Raw genomic sequence first — 16,733 nt, forward strand, 5'->3', positions numbered from 1 at the left:
CAAGGCGTAAATGCTTGGCTTTCCTGCTGACAGAAATGATTTGGTCTGGTTTGTCCGTGTTATGTACATATTTGTTTATTTTTTAAATCAAACACATGTGAAAAAGGACCTATGGAACTGCTTCTACACAGGCTGCTCTTCTTTTCTCACAGTTCCCTGAAGCATAATCAGAGGACTTCAGATGTCTTGACTGGCCTGGAGCAATCTAGCTCTAAGAAACCCATTTTCACCCTGGGACAGCCTCTGCCATGATTGTGTCTCTATCTTGGACTCAGCCTCTGCTTCCCACACCATCCTGGGTCTTCAAAGCTGTTTGCCATGCTGAGAATAAGAGGTGGAGAAGAGCAGGTCTACTTACTTACTCCAAGCTTCTTATGACTGGAAGAGAACAACAAAGAGGGCTGATAGTGACACCGGTAGAGCATATTCATGAGAGAAACATGTTCAAGTGCCAATACAGAATCATCTGCATCAGTATCTGTAACATCTCATACCATCCGTGCCACCCTAGTAAGCGGCTTCTTTGCAGCAACCTTTCTTCTAGAGATCTGGTACATCCAGCACTTCTGCCTAGGTACAGATGTTCAATATCGGATCCTGCAGTGAAATACAGAATGATGTACAACTCTCAGGCTTCGCTTCGGCTGAATCACATGTCTTTTTAATGTGGACAAAACCAGACAGAGGCATCATAATTCCACTGATCATAGGTAGCATTCTCCTAGGGAAAGGATTGATGCTTTTAAGGAACTGGGGGGCAGAACCCCCCAGGAGCACCAGTAGCCAAAGGAACAAAGGCGGTACTAGAGATCATGCCTGTGGTACAGCTAGTACATCTAGAGTACAGGATAATTTTAAATAACACAGAATAACTTCCTGCACAGTTGATTGACTTTTTTTTTCCCTCCTGAACAAATCTGAACTGGTACAGGCATATAGATCAGACAGGAAAATTGTATTATTTACCAATTACAATTCTGAGTTAGTGCTGGGAGTCCTTTAGTATGTCATGATACCATAGCCTAAAGGTCAGGTGAAATTACCTTTATCCACATCCTGATAGTGCAACTGGAACACTCTGAAACAGGACTGTTCAAGGATCAATAAGAATATTTAATTCTGATTTTATGTTGGCATGACTAATCATGCTAATTTTTCTATTATAGGTTGTTAGTAATTCTTTTTTCTTCTATATAAATTACTCATACCCTGCTGTGCAAAACAGGGTCTTTATAAATTATACCAGCATGGACAGTTATGATCCACTTATTAAGATTTAATTTATGTCATCCTACACATCACCTCAGTTTTCAACAGCAACTCATTCTAGATGGCAAAATTCAACACAATGTTTAAAACAAAGATGTTAAGATTATTAATTTTTCTTATCATTATATTTCCTGTAAATTTCCAGATAAATCTAATTAAATATATGATTCCACAAGCACATGAAAGGAAGGAATGGTTTAAAAATTGATTCATAAAGGAAGATTTAATTAGAATTACAAAGGACAACGAAAGCAATGAACTTTGTCAGTTGGAATATGGCTCTTTCATAAGTAGATCTTTGAAGAAGGTGCTCATTAGCATATTTCTATATTTTGCCTGGGAGCACTTCGGCCAGACTTATTCAAGTTTCATTAATATTTTAAAATTTGTGGCAAAAATGTAACTTTAATTATAGGGTTGGATTATTTGAAAATTAAAATACTGCCTTTAGCTGTACTAAAAGAGGACTCAGAAGAGACTTTGTGAGAATCTTATTTCTCCTTAAATCCCACAAGATGGAATCAATTTCTATTTTAATTAATAGCTTATTTGCCAGTCATTTACAATTCAATGTGTAGCCTTGACTGTTAGCACCTCTAAATACTCATTCCTCACACTGGGTAAATTATTTTCCAGTATCAGGAAAAGGTCTGTGATGCAGTATCTTTTTTTGAGGCAATGATGGCTTTGGGAATTGATCCATGTGGCACATTTGGTTATACAAAGGAGAGATGGATATGATTGTAGAAGAGTAAGACCATCCATCGCAAGGATACCGTGATGCAGATGGGCTGCCACCCCCACCAGCAGCAGCAGCTGCTGCACCTGCAGTGCAGGCAGTGCAAGAAGAACTGTTCTTCCCTCACTTATTCTTTAAACTTAAGGTGTCAAATGTTGATTGTATGAGAGCAGCCAAGCACTGAATTCTCCTCTCTACTTCCCTCTGTCCCAGTCCCATGCTTCCCCCCTTCCTCTGCACTTCTGCTGTGTCCTTCCACCAACAAGCAACCAGACCCCATACTCCCTCTCTCTCACAGTAGGATCCAGCTGTTTATTTTCTGCCTCTTCAACTTTTTGTTATTGCATGTACTTACCTGCCTCATACTGGGACCTCTGAATCCTCCTCGGGAGCAATCTCTTTACAATTCCCTAGCTGCCTACCTCACGTCTCAGAATAACTGGGCACATATTTCTAAGTACATATATTACTTATTTAAATTAAAAAATCTGACATTTGGCAGCAGTATGGGCATGGGTATACAGGTGGCTGAAAAATATAAAGGGATGTTTATTAGAGAATTCCTTTTTCCTAGGAATCTCCCATTTCATCAGTCTTCCATACCCTGCTGTTCTGCATCCAGTAATCCCAACTCTCCCTTTCCTCTGACCCACAGTTAAAACAGAGCACTTCTGCCAAGGACTGGGGAATATGCTGCATCCACAGCTGCTGCAGTGAATGGCAAACTCACACAGCTCCAGCTATAGCTACAGTTACAGCTAAAGGAGGGTATGTGAGGATTTGAGTTGCTGCACTGAAGGAATTGCACCTTTAAAGGAGTGCAGGTTATACCTATCAAAGCACTGACCTGTTCTCTGAATGCTTATGTTATAAAACATAATTAATTGCTTACAGAATGTGGGGCCCCAGAAAAGGAAGTTCAAGCAAGCAGTATAGTAAACGTTTTGCAAAGAAGCTTTCAGATTTGCAAAGACTATTGGCGCTTTCCGAAACGGCGTCGCCAACGTCAGCCAGGTAAGTGCCATTGAAAACACCACCAGGGTAAATACTGAAAGGTCAGCTTCTCTTTTGTGCCAGTTGTGTGTGCCTGTTCTTCAGCCTTCTTGCTCTAAACAGACTGATACCTGTATGTGTGCAAATATTAAAACATACATTCTTACACTGGTGCCAGTGTCTGTTTTTCTTAAAGAAGCAATATTTATATATGCAAACAAGACAGTTACAGAGAGTATGGACTGCAATATTTTCACACCACAGTTCCTTCTTGCCTTGAAAAAAACAGGAAAAGGGACAGGTCTTTCCTGATGTGGATGAGAGCTTTGGGATCTTGGCATCTTTGCAGTAGTATGGTACCTGACCAATCTGAGGATAAACTTTGTGAGCCGTATGGTCTTTTGTGACTGGTCCTCCTGAAGATGCTATAAAATTTAGTGCAGCCAAGTGGAAGCAACAATGTTTACTCAAAGTTTGCTTCCTTTGGAAAAGAAATTTGATGTGGCTTCATTATAATTAGTTTGGACCATGCAAGAAATACACTGACTACAGAGGAGGTGTGAAATGTTCAAAATGCAGTAGGGCTGCCGGAGTCACAGTCTGGATCTTGTGGGGACAGAAAGTTAGAAGGCTTCCTCAAGTTTTTTTGGCACACATCAAAGAGGGTGCCAAGGAGTCTGTGGCTGGCACAGTATGATTGTGCAATTGAGACATATATCTGGTAGGGTCAGTGAGCTGGAAGCTTGTGCTACGTGGGAATGGTACCACTGTCTGCTTCCATTATCACTAATGAGCTAGACATGTAACTTCCCCATATGTGAGTGCATGGCTAGAAAGGGGATATTCTGATTCCTTCATTTCCTCTGTGCAAATCATATTGATTCAGTAATGGAGGAAAAAAGGACCTATCCCTCAAATATTGCTGATAGTCTGTATGTCCTTTGCAGTTACCAAATCAAAATACTGCTGTGTTTGTGTTCTCTGTTATTGCTTGTCAGTGTTGTAATGGAATAGCACATAATTTCTGGTCTCCAGTCTAGTATTAGGAAAGTAAAGTTTTAATATTTGAATATTTAGGGGTTTGTAATATATTCTGTAATAGATCTAATAAGTGTACAGCAGTTTAAAAAAAAAATCTCACCATAGCACTTTGAAAAATAATGAAATGGTAAAATACTGCCACTTATGTGCAAAGTTGTCAGGGTGCATAGTAGGGAGGTTTTATTAAAAGGTGCTTATGCCTGGGGTAAATACTTCTCAGAAAATTTTCAGAGATTGAAAGTTTTTTGGGAAGATTGTGAAACCCGATCCTTGTGGTTTTGGTGAAAACTTGTGGATGACATTTTTTATGCATTATGGCATTTTTCTCCTAAATATTTCATATCACACGAATTTACAACTGAATTACTATGTATGAATGATAGCATACCACATACTCAAAATAATATTATCATAATAAAAAGCCACATAGCATTAATGTGGTAACCCACCTGACACTGGGCAAATTGTAACTCTACGCACTTTCTCCCCTCAGCCAGGTTTCCCCTTCACAATCACTTTCTGACATCAGGACCACCCACTCACTGACATATGATAAGGTTTTGAAAAATGACCTGTCAGCAAGACTCGCATCTATACTTAACTAATCATGATAAAAATAACTGAAATTTCGAAGGTTCCCAAAATATACATTAGAAAAAATGCTCTGAGGGAGCTATATAATGCATTATTTCCAGATGTATAATAAATAGCATGTTTCTTTAGAAAATGCTGAGAAAGCAGTTTCTTCCAACTTTTAAGACAGTTTAAGGGACAAAGGCACATAAAGGAAACAGCGCTAAGTGCAGGAAAGATGGTTTGGCATTGGTAATGTCTATTGAGATTGCTGTAAGGAAACTAAAGGTCAAATTCCTTCTAATTTTAAAGCTTTTTTTATAAGAATATTTATTATAATGTATATATTTCCATGTGTAGAAGAGTGATTTAAAACATCCAAGTGAAATTATTTCTGTTATATTTCACAATTCCCATATCCAACTGCTTATACCTACCATACCTTGCCAGGCTGCTGCTCTTAGTACAGTGTCTTCATCGGTTCTTAGAGGTATCTCCATGCCTACTCCCAACCTTCCCTTCCATGTGAGATGCTACTCCCAAAACTGTTTGGGAAGTGTTTATTCTTTCTTGGACTGCAGAAATTCTTCAAACCAGACTTTGGACCTCTGGTGATTCAACATTTCCCTAATCTCACAGTACATTTGGTAGCACAAGCCAAGGCAAGCTGCACACGTCTCCTGTCTAAGTGGAAAGTATCCAGTTGTCCTGGGGAACCCTCAAGAAGGCCAGCTGGCACTTCAGATCTCGTGAACAACCATCTATTCTTGATAGAGCCTAAAAAAATGCCTAACCAGGACTGCTACATTTTGAAGCATTTCCAGAAGACTTGTATAAATAACCCATGAACAGTTCCATACCATCTACTGAATACAAGGAATCCACTAAGTTTAACTGGAATGTATTGAAATTTGTTTGTGCAGTATTCAATATTATACCCTATACTTTGTGCACTTACAACCGTCTTTTATCAAATTCAGGAGTTTTCTCCAGTTAGCCCTTAAAAAATATTTTCCACAATTTGCTCACCACAATATTGTTTCAGCCATTTGTTGCCTGCCAGAATGAATTTTCTCAATCTCTTTCATTTCACAGTTTTTCTTTCCTTTTTTGATCATGAAGTCTTCTTCCCTGCTGCCTTTTTTATGCTCACTGTTCTTTTCCTTTCATTCTTTGAATAAAGCAGGCATATGTTTCGCTGTCTCTCTTTCTTCAACTCCTCACCAACAGTTTTCACTTTCCTCACCTTTTTTTTTTTATCATCTTCTCTCCACTGTCTCTCCCTCCTACTCCACCAGCTTGGCATGGTAGTTCAGGCCAATACCATTGCATTAGACTCAGAAAAACATGTCCTTTCCAGCTATAAATGCCAAATATCTCAAGGGCAGAAGACAGCCAGGTCATGTTACACAGATAGGATTTTTACTAAAAGTTTGATTGTTAAATGGCAAGTGCCTGTATTTTCTTTTTTTTATGTCTACTTTTATCTTTACCCTTCAAGATGCAATGCAGTACAATATCAATTAAATACCACTGCTACAAAATAGTTAATAAAACAGAAGTAGAAGCTGCATAGCATGTAGGGAGGGTATGGAGCTTCTGACAGATAATACTGTGTCTCTCAAGTACAATCACTTTCTAATCTCATGCCAATTCTCTCTACCTCCTTGATTGAGACCTATCATCTCTTCAGTCTCTCACTTGGCTACAGAATATAATATGGATCCTGGCTTTGATGTTCTTGGTTATTAGACATACTACGGAATATCAGTGAATGAAGAACAACAGCAAGCACCATTTCAGATTTCTGTAAGGAACTGAAAAATTGTAGTCTGCCTTGTTTTTTTCAGATGTTTTCTGTTCATTCTCTGAAAGCATCTTCAGAAATCTTACACAGAGTAACAAACTGGTATGCTGGTTATAATATTTCTACTGCTTTGAGTTCCAGGTGTGCCATTTAATTGTGACCATTTCAAGGATGACTTGTCTTTGAAGAAAATCCATGGTTTTGTTACTAAGTTCTAAAAACAAGATGGATGGAAAGAAAATTCTTTGGTTAGCCTTTAAATCCACTAAATGAAATGTTGATTTGGCACAGGTAAACTGATGAGCTGATGAGAAAAAGCTGATGAAAACAACCCATAATGAACTATATTACGTTATTTGTAAGGCAAGATCTCCTGGTGAGGAAACTGATTTCAATGCACCTCGCTTTTTTCCCCCATTAAAAGAAAATCTGTAATAATATTTCATTAATGAGGTAATCCTCCTTTCTTAAAAGACTACCTTAGATCTATGCAGATATAGTTTCAGAGAGATACTTGCTTTTTGAGAATTAATTCTAGTTATCAGAAAACTATTAATAGAATCTGGATTTATAATTTGCCATTTTTTTAAGCAATCTAACACAGAACTTTGATTTTGCATCATCATCTTCTTTTCATACCTACAAGAATATTTTCCTTCAGGTCAGGGCTGTACTATAGTTGGCAATTCTTTGTAGTTTAAAATAAGAGAAACACTCTTGTCTGTCACTGTGCCTTCCTGGAGTGCTAAATAAGACACCTCATTTGCATTTATTCGTTAGTGCTACTTCTCTGCCTTTTTATTCTGCCTTTCTGTCTTCTTTTATATGACTTTTTAATTAAATCTTATTCTGTCCTTTCATTACTTATTAATATTTTCATTGGGGAAGCATGGTTTTCACTCTCCTTACAAAATCAGAGTCAATTTATTTCAATAACCTCATTTAGACTTAGTTATCATTAATAAAACAAATAATGCATTTGTTAATTATGTGAATTGAAATGACAGTCTCAGAACATACATTCCTAACATAATGTCAGATGGTTACACCTGGAATGTGGCCTCTGCTTCATGAACAAATGTGCTGACTATTAATGTGACAGCATCTGCTAGAGGCTATTCACAACTTCTAACTGGGAATACTTGAGATAGGTAGCTAAGTAAAGATGATCTCACTGTTTCATCAGTTATGACAAATATGCCCATTATGAAGATGACTTTGAACATCAAAGTTAACCTCCTTATCTTGGCCAGCCCTCTAAAGAAGCCTACAGTGACTATGCAGGAGCTCAGACTCCTAGTTTAGGTGCCTGAAATTAGGCAGTGTGAATAACCTCTTTTCTATGTCTCTGCAAATAGCCAGATCTCATTAAATGAAGTATTCACAAAGATGGTTTAACTGTAGTTCTTGTTTTAGCCACATTCCTATGGAGTAGTTTCCTGGTGATACCTCCAAACTTCTGTTACCTGCAAACTTCCATCCACATTTCATCCCGACTGCTATATTTCTTGTAAATTTGCCTTCATCAAGTAATGGTTTAAAGTGAATGCCAGCATTTTTTGTACTTTGTCCGAGTTCCTCATCTTCTTTACATTGCCAGTGGACTAATTTCTAGCACTTTTGGTCCTACCATTATAATCAACAGTAGATTGTAACATCTACAATTTCCATCAGAAAATATTTAATGAATAAAATGTGAAAGCACCTCATTTTGTGTACTTCCTTCGATTTTATAATAGCTTCCTGTATGCAGTGAGCAGTTCAAGCAACGTAATTTCTTCTGGCATTGACAAAGACTCAGCTTACTTCTAATGCTTCATAACACAATAATGCAGAAGCGTACAGGCAAGGGCTTGCTACTTTTTCTTGGCTTGAATCATATGGACTAGATCAAGGTTATAGGAAATTTTAGCAATCTGACATCTTTCACATAGCTACTGATAAGCTGTGATTCCAATGGCTTCCAGGTTCACCATGGCTTGCTGGCACATCAGTCTGAAAGGAAAGAGCACACACGAGATAAATTGCAAGTAAGAACCTCTTGTTTTCAGAGATGCTGCAACATAATCATGAGGGGCTATGTGTGGAAGAGATGTACAAGCTTTTGCCACCCAGAGACTGAGCTCAAGTACCTTCAGCATCTTTAGAGTTGTAATCCAAACCAAAACAGTCTGTAGAGTGAAGTATAAAAGTAGCTCACACCAGTAAAGAGTTGCTGAGTATTGTTGAGGTATTCAAGTGGATGGTTATACGAGAAGAAATGATTTGCAAAACAAAAGATTTCAGTGCTTGCAGGAAGGCAAAGGTGAACATTTTCAGAGAGGTTATTGGAGCTATGAGCTATCCTATCCATCTGACTCAATGCTCTGTTTCAAGCTTCTCCTCTTCCGTAGCTTACTGGCTCTTGACTAATTATAGGTTAATATGTTAAGAAGCAGTTTCAGAGAATTGCCTTCTGTATATTGGATTTTACATGCTAGCCTTTGGCTGCTATCCCCACCACAACATCAGGCTGCTTGTATAAGTGGTAAAAAAGACACACTGGGCAGCGAAGACAAACAGTAATCACCACTGCAGCCGCAGCCCCACAGTGGCGCAACCACAAAACTAGCATTCATAAAACAAGGAACTACATACAAGAAGCTGCCTACGCTGAAAAAAATAGACTTTTCAGATGCTAGAGGTGTTAAATATAAGCGTGAGCACATTTTCACCAGGGTTCCACAGGAGGTAGCAGTGATATCTCAGTGGCTAAAATACTGTGGTGGTATGACATTTTATGGCGTATGGCATGATAAGACAACACTTTTAATTTATTGGTTTTAGTTCAAAAAATGATGTAGAAAAGTGAATATTGAGAAGACGTGTTGAATTTAATTGCTATATCTGAGAAAAACAACGTTTCCCAGAGAAGCAGCTGCACTTATTGATACTGTAGTGCTCTCACTTTCCCAGAGGCCCTGTGTATCAGATTGCACATGCTGGGTTGTGTATCAGTACAATCAGGTGAACACAGGGTCCCCCAAGTCCTTTGGCTTGTATAGCGTCACGCATGATGTAGCATCACATCGTCTCTTGTACTGGGGCACTATCTCTGAGGTGGGATTAGTGGTAAATGACAGAGCTAGCCAGGCAGCCACACTGGGATGTGGTATTGAGGAGCACGAGAGAGGAATTCACAGTTCCTTACTGACACGGTACAGAGTTCAATGTGGTACGGACATTGCAGAAGACAAGCATAACAAAATCAGGTAAGTGTTTCTCACACAGCAAATTTTGCAGTTGCTTAAGAGCCTTTCCTTAGCCTCTCTTTCTGTCTAATGCAGCGTTTGTGAATTTCCTAGTTTTACTCAAAGGTTTGTAATGTTTTCAAGTTTGTGTTAGTATGTGTTGATACTGGTAAATAGTGACAATTTGCATATGACTGCCCTTTTCTCACTTTTTTCTCCCTTGCAGCTTGCAGTAGGTAACGGTACTCTGCATGAACGGATGTTGTTCATTGTTGTTCATGATTTTGTCCATTAACACAGTGTGGTATGCTCTTCAAGAAGGTGATATAAGCCACATTTTTAAGCACAACCACTAATTTTCAACGTAAGTTTTTTCTCATGCCCAAAATTTGTCATATGGTCATCATGAGCACCAGTAAGCAAACAAGACATTTCTTACTGACTTCTTTCCCTCTCTAATATATGTAGAGAACTTCTGAGCAAGGGAAAAGAGCAAAGAGCCTTTGACAAAGAGCCTGCTAGCTTGGTAAAGGTTTTGATCCTCATTTCTATTCTTCTGTTGTTTTAATTTTTGGTTATAAAAATTATGTCTTGCTAAGAACAGTTTCCTGTACTATTTTGGTGTTTTGGTTACTTAATGTGCTAATTTACAAGGCATTTAACCTGAATTTTAAGAGCTGTTGTGTGGATATAGTAGGATTAGGGAGGGTACCGAAGTAAAAATACATATACAGCTATTACATTTTACTTGTTCACATCAGCATCTGTCACTGCTAAAACACAAAGCACAGTTTTAACCTTTTGTGATTTTTCAAGGGGAAATGCATTGCACCAAAATAATATTGCTATTTATTAATTTCTTAATAAAACTGCAAGTACAAATACACAGTTACATCAGTTTTGAAAATACTTTCAACTTTCCTTTAGCAGAACTATCAAACAATAGATTTACTGCTATTTCTTAAACAAATTTCTTCATTTGCTGATGCAGCTAGGATTTTTTAAGCTTACTACAAACCAATTGCTTCTTAATATTTTCTTGCATTCATAAACACATACCTCTTTCTGATTTTATATAGATTTTTTTCTCAACCTTTAAAGTGTCCGCTCAGCCTGAATTTGTATATATATAGACAGTTTCTTTATAGTCAGAAGAGAATGGCAGACTCCACCCAGGAAAAGAAAATAAAAACAGCAAACAACAAAAAAAACAGACCTTTATAGCCAGCAGCAGTTACAGTATCTGGGCAAATAGTCAGATATTTTACTAATTTCCAGAAAAAAACCCCAAGGATCTGTAACATGCATTTAAACTAACACAGATCTAGCATGAAACCTTCATAGTTGTATACATCCCTTAATTGTATACTGGTTATCTACTAAGTGAATAGGGTTGTTTCCATTTCTTTTTTCATTTGAGCTCTGATTGAGTCATCTGTCACATGGTGAAAATGTGGAGCCTGCAAGCCTGAAAAGATATCTTCCACAAAGCTGCAGAAAATATACTATGTCTTACAAGTCCAGCCATCATTTCTACATGATCCTGGAATTTCTTCCTGACTCAACTTTTACTCAACATGAAGCAATTCAGGCTTTTCCCTTCTGCTTTTCATGATTTCTTAGGCCTTCAAAAAAGTGCAAGCATACACTTTCACTTCTGCAAATAAACTCACTGATACCTGTGAGCACTTAGCAGCTCTCTCATAACACTGTGACAAGTTAAAAAAAAACAAACAAGCCAAACACAGATATTTCTTAACATAGGTCATATTTAAGCTATGAAACTCACCATCACGTGGCAGTTTAGATGACAAGAGTTATTATGGGCTTAAAAAGTGAGTTGACAAATGCCCAGAGGAAAAAAATATCAAAAGATACCAAACACAAATATCTCTCTCATGCCTGAGGAAGTCCATGAGCCACAGGTTGCCAAAAACTGGGAAATTATATCTAGAAGTATATATGGTTGCCTTGCTCTTATGTTCCTCCTAAAGCACCCGTGCTGGCTATTTACAGAGATGCAGTAATGAACTAAATCTCTCTCTCTCTTCTTTATGTTCTGCATATTATGCAGTAAAGTTTAGATACACAAAAGGTAAGAGAAAAAATAGAGAAAGTAATTGTATCATAAAAATATAATGTAATGCTAATTTCTGGAAATCACTCCAGGAGTCATACAACAAGGCAATGAGGCATATGGTACTCACTGTTTGAGATCAACCCCACTCCCTGAAATGCTAAAAGCTAATCATGTAGATTATTTACTGTTGACTCTCAATGGTGATTTGGCATTTGACCAGTGAGTAATTCACGGACCAGGAGGGAGATTTGCTTCCTCATTAAATGGATAACAAACATTTTAAGCAGATGCTCAACATGAATACAAACCCATAATAATGCACTTCCACTGTGAACTTTTGAAATTTATGGATAATTTCACAGATACAGCATAGCAGCCCAGATACTTACTGGCAACAGCTGATTAGATCTCATAGATAAAGTGAAATAGCCATTATATTTTTATTTTAAAGGATATACTTTTATCCCTTTCATTGTCGGGGTCCTCATTAGACCATTCCTGCTCTGGAGTAGTCTGATAACATGTAGCAAAAACCATAGGTATAAATTTAGCACCTGAGTTATTCTCACTGTTTTCCCTGAGAAAAGATACTAGTTTTATAGACAATGTTTCCAACTTGTCTTCCACAGAGGAACATCTGGCATGTGAAAAAGTTCTTAAAGAAATCATGCCTGAATGGATACAGCTAATGTATCTCTTACAGCGCCAGCATTTTAAGACTTGTCTTGCATTGAGAAAGATTGTCCCTGAGCTTTTGGTGTAGCTCATGAGCAGAGAATCCAACTACATAATCTATGAACTCTTTTTTTTATTCTTCTGTGTAAAATCTCAAAATTTCTCACATAATTAATATTTCTCTCCTATTTAATTGGACCAGACCACAGAATTTCTAAAATTCAGTGAAGACTTTGTTAAGCAAAAGGGAGAATAATGCAGATTGTATAGGTTAATATGAGCATTGTTACAGAAACTAAGCTACATAGGTAACTTGGCAACTCAGCAATAGGTTAATCTCAGAACGGAAATCTCAGGGTCAGTAATAGCAGAAGGGACGATTTCAAGTAATCCGAGCTGCTGATGGCTTCTACATTGAGTACAGCCACACAAATAAAGTTCTAAGAATTTTTCCTTGACCAACACTGAAAATAATTCCTCATTTTGCAGTAATGTTCAGAATAATAAACAAGATACATTACAAAGGTGCATCAACAGGTAATGCTGCAATTAAATATTATAACTTTGCTATTCACTTATAATATTCCATTACTTTTGTATTACTCACTTGTATTGAAAAGATCCAGCAGAAGGCAATTCAAATGATTAGAGACTTGGAATGATTTTTATATGAAAGAACAAGATCTGACAAGACAAGCATTTGCAATAATCAATATTTTAGAAGGAGATTGCTCAAATGTGTATGAATTATTTCACAATGAAAGGGCATAGGAACATCAAAAAGTTTTTTTTTTAAATATTATGTTTAAAAATAATGAGAAGAACGTGTTTACAGGCATAGTTTGGGACCACTGACAAAAGCCAGGCATGTAGGAATTCTTCTGGCTCACCAGAGCCCTATATAACCACCTGTCAGAGAGCAGAGGCTGACTACAAACATGCTGGAGACCATGGGCCCTTGCCTCGCAGACCCCAGTGGTATATGGACAATACTTGGGGAACCACCTGTCTGCACACTGAGCTGTGGAGCTCCCTGGCACAAGATGTTACAGAGCAGAGCAGAGCAGGGCTTTAAGGAGGATTCAGCATTTTTACACCTGTTAAAAATGTCTGAAATTCCACTCAATAAAACACAATATATGTATTACAAAAAGATGCATACCTTCATGCTTCAAGACATTATCCATCCCTAACTTCCTGCACTGGAAAAAACTGTTCAATAACATGCTATTGCAAGCCACTGTGGGGATTTTTTAACTGGTGTTTTTTTATTTTTTTGTTTGGGTATTGGTGCTTTGTCCTATGAAAGAAAGACTGGTGTTTTGGATGCTGAAGGTTTAACAGTTGTGGTTAAGATAAAAGAGGGAACACATAGTGTTGGAAAAACATCATAAAATACAGACTGGGAGAAAGCAAAGCATGTATCATGTGGGATTGTAATGACTAAGACCATCTGGGAAACCATAGCTGGCAAGGAAAATATTCAGGAAGTAAACATAATGTTGCTTCCTTCTAGCATAGTCAAATCAATTCATAAGGTAGTCTAGACCTAATACCTTGTCTGAGCCAGCCATTGAAAAGAAATTTGGATGATGCTGGACTCTTAGTCATTCTATTAAACTTAAAATGCTGCTTTTAAAAAGTGTGGGAACAGCATTAATGCAGAACTACTGAAGTTTCAAAAAGGATTTTTTTTTTTTTAAATTAACGAAGATTGACTGCAATTAAAAAAATAGTGGGACATATATCAAGAAGAGTAAAGCTATTCAGCAAGAGGAAGCATCCATTGGGGAAAAAAAAAAGATACAATGGACAGGAATACAGTTATTACACAGACACTGAGGAGATAATTTAAAGTGAAAAAAAAAATAATGCATGGGAATGTTATAAAAACAATAATGAACGCAACTGAGAAAATTCATAAAGTATTCCAAATAATTTATAGGAATGCAGCAGGAATAACAGACATTTTGGGGGACAAGGACATGATATGATGAATACACAAGCCAGCAATGTGTCCTTGTGGCAAAGAATGGTAAAGGTATCCTGGGCTGCATTAGACAAAGTATTGCCAGCAGGTTGAGAGAGGTGATCCTTTCCCTCTACTCAGCACTGGTGAGGCCATATCTGGAGTGCTGGTTCCAGTTCTGGGCTCCCCAGTACAAGAAAGACATGGGCATACTGGAGAGAGTCCAACAAAGAACCACTAATATTATTAAGGGACGGGAGTATCTGTCCTATAAGAAAAGGCAAAGTAAGCTGGGCCTGTTCAGCCTGGAGAAGAGAAGGCTCAGGGGGATCTTATTAATGTATGTAAATACCTGAAGGGAGGATGCAAAGAGGACAGAGCCAGACTCTTCTCACTGGTCCCCAGTGACAGGACCAGAGACAATGAGCACAAACTGAAACAGAGGATGATCCGTCTGAACATCAGGAATCACTTTTTTACTGTGAGGGTGACTGAGCAATAGCACAGGTTGCCCAGGGAGGTTGTGGAGTCGCCATCCTTGGAGATATTAAAAAACTGCCTGCACGTGGTCCTGAGTAGCTTGCTGTAGGTAGCCCTGCTTGAGCAGGGGGGTTGGACCAGATGACTTCCAGAGGTCCCATCCAACCTCAGCCATTCTGTGATTATGTGATTCTGAGTAAGGAAAGGTGTTGGAATGGTGAACAAATGGGATGTATTCATTGAACAGGAAATCTTGGCTACCTGAACACTTGGAGAATGGGCCTTCTAGTATCAAGAATGGAAATATTGATAAAAAGGTCTTTAAAACAGATAGGAGACATTTGGAAGAAACATCTGTAAATTCACACATAGTTATAGTGCACAGCTGAAGGAAAATCAGATGAATGGAGATGTAGCAATAGAAAAAGGAAGTACTGAAGAGTAAGAGAAGAGACAGCATGATAAAAATGTGTTCTAATATTAATGACAACAAAAGCAATGCATTTACTGAGAGTATTGTATCTTACCCAGCTAGAAATAGATGAGGTCAGGGAAAAAAAAAATCACTGAAATATTTATATAACAGTAAGCTTTAGCAATAAAATGAGTACTCTCAAAGTACTCACAGAGTAGATGAAACTGGATACAATAGGAGTAACACAAATCTGTGTTGCACACTGCCTTAAGTTCCTTATGCTGTGTAATGTAAAGGACTTCCCATTTGCAATTCAGTAGCCTGCTTTTCACTTGCAGCTCTGTATCACTCAAGTTGCCCAGGCCAGTGTTTTCCAGAGCTTCTCTGGCAGTATTTTTCCCTTGCTCTTGTTCTCTTGTTCCTGCAATCTTACAATTGCAAATCCCAAAACTATTGTTAGGGCAGGGTCTCATGGGAAATCACCCTGCAGATGCATCTCAACATCCTTTGTGCATCACATGGACTCTCATGACTCTCAGGAAGGTCTGTCTAAACACAGCAGTCATGAATGCTGCGCATGATTTGTGTTGATGTGGGGCTCTGCTGAACTGAGAAATGAAGGAAACTGGTGAGAAGCGCTAGAAGTCTTGTGTTTGCCTGTGTGAAAGCTGTCCGGGGCTTGTAGGTAAGCAAAAAATCGAAGAAGGGTCTTGAAGCTGAGAGGGGCATATTAGGATTAATCATAGAGCAGAGAGGTCAGTAAAGAGAGCTCTGCCTAGAAAGCCAAGATATACTGAGATAAATTGAGGATTTTTGAAAGCTAAACTAAGCTCTGTCTTTAAAGAAAAAAAAGTTAAAACCAATAGCAGATTTGCCAGACATGTATCTGTGTGGGAAAAGAGGTCAAGGAATAAAGAATCACTATGCCATGCTGTGATGACTAGGTACAGTTTAAAGATAATCAAAATATAATCCCAGCCCGGATTAATATTTTGCTTTCCTTCTCAGTAAGAGTAATTATACTGAACATAGGGCAGACAAGATGGTTAATGGGAAATGAGAGCACAGAAACAAATAGGACTTCAACCAAAGTATAATCAAACTTCAGGACAGCCTGCTGTGTTACAGTGTGCTTTATGGGAAACTAGTATTTGAGCTGGATAAGGAAGGGATTAGCACAAAAGTTGAATGACCTTGAAGACCCACGTAATAGAAATGGGAAGGAATTCAAGAGTGCAAAGTAAAAGGTCATGCACTTAGGGACTAATAACAAGAATCTCTGCTATAAACTTGGGAGCTCATCTGTTGAGAATGACAGAGGAGGAGGAAAACTTGTGTATGCTGGTCAGTCACAGGAAACCTGGATGATGTGATGTGTCTGTGAAACAGGCAAGGAAGGATATATCTGCTAAGAGGGAATGAAATAATAGTGCCTTTATATGAATCATTGGTAGGTCTCCAT

This window comes from Platalea leucorodia, assembly GCF_965183815.1.
Source record: "Platalea leucorodia genome assembly, chromosome: 1".
Taxonomy (NCBI): Eukaryota; Metazoa; Chordata; class Aves; order Pelecaniformes; family Threskiornithidae; genus Platalea; species Platalea leucorodia.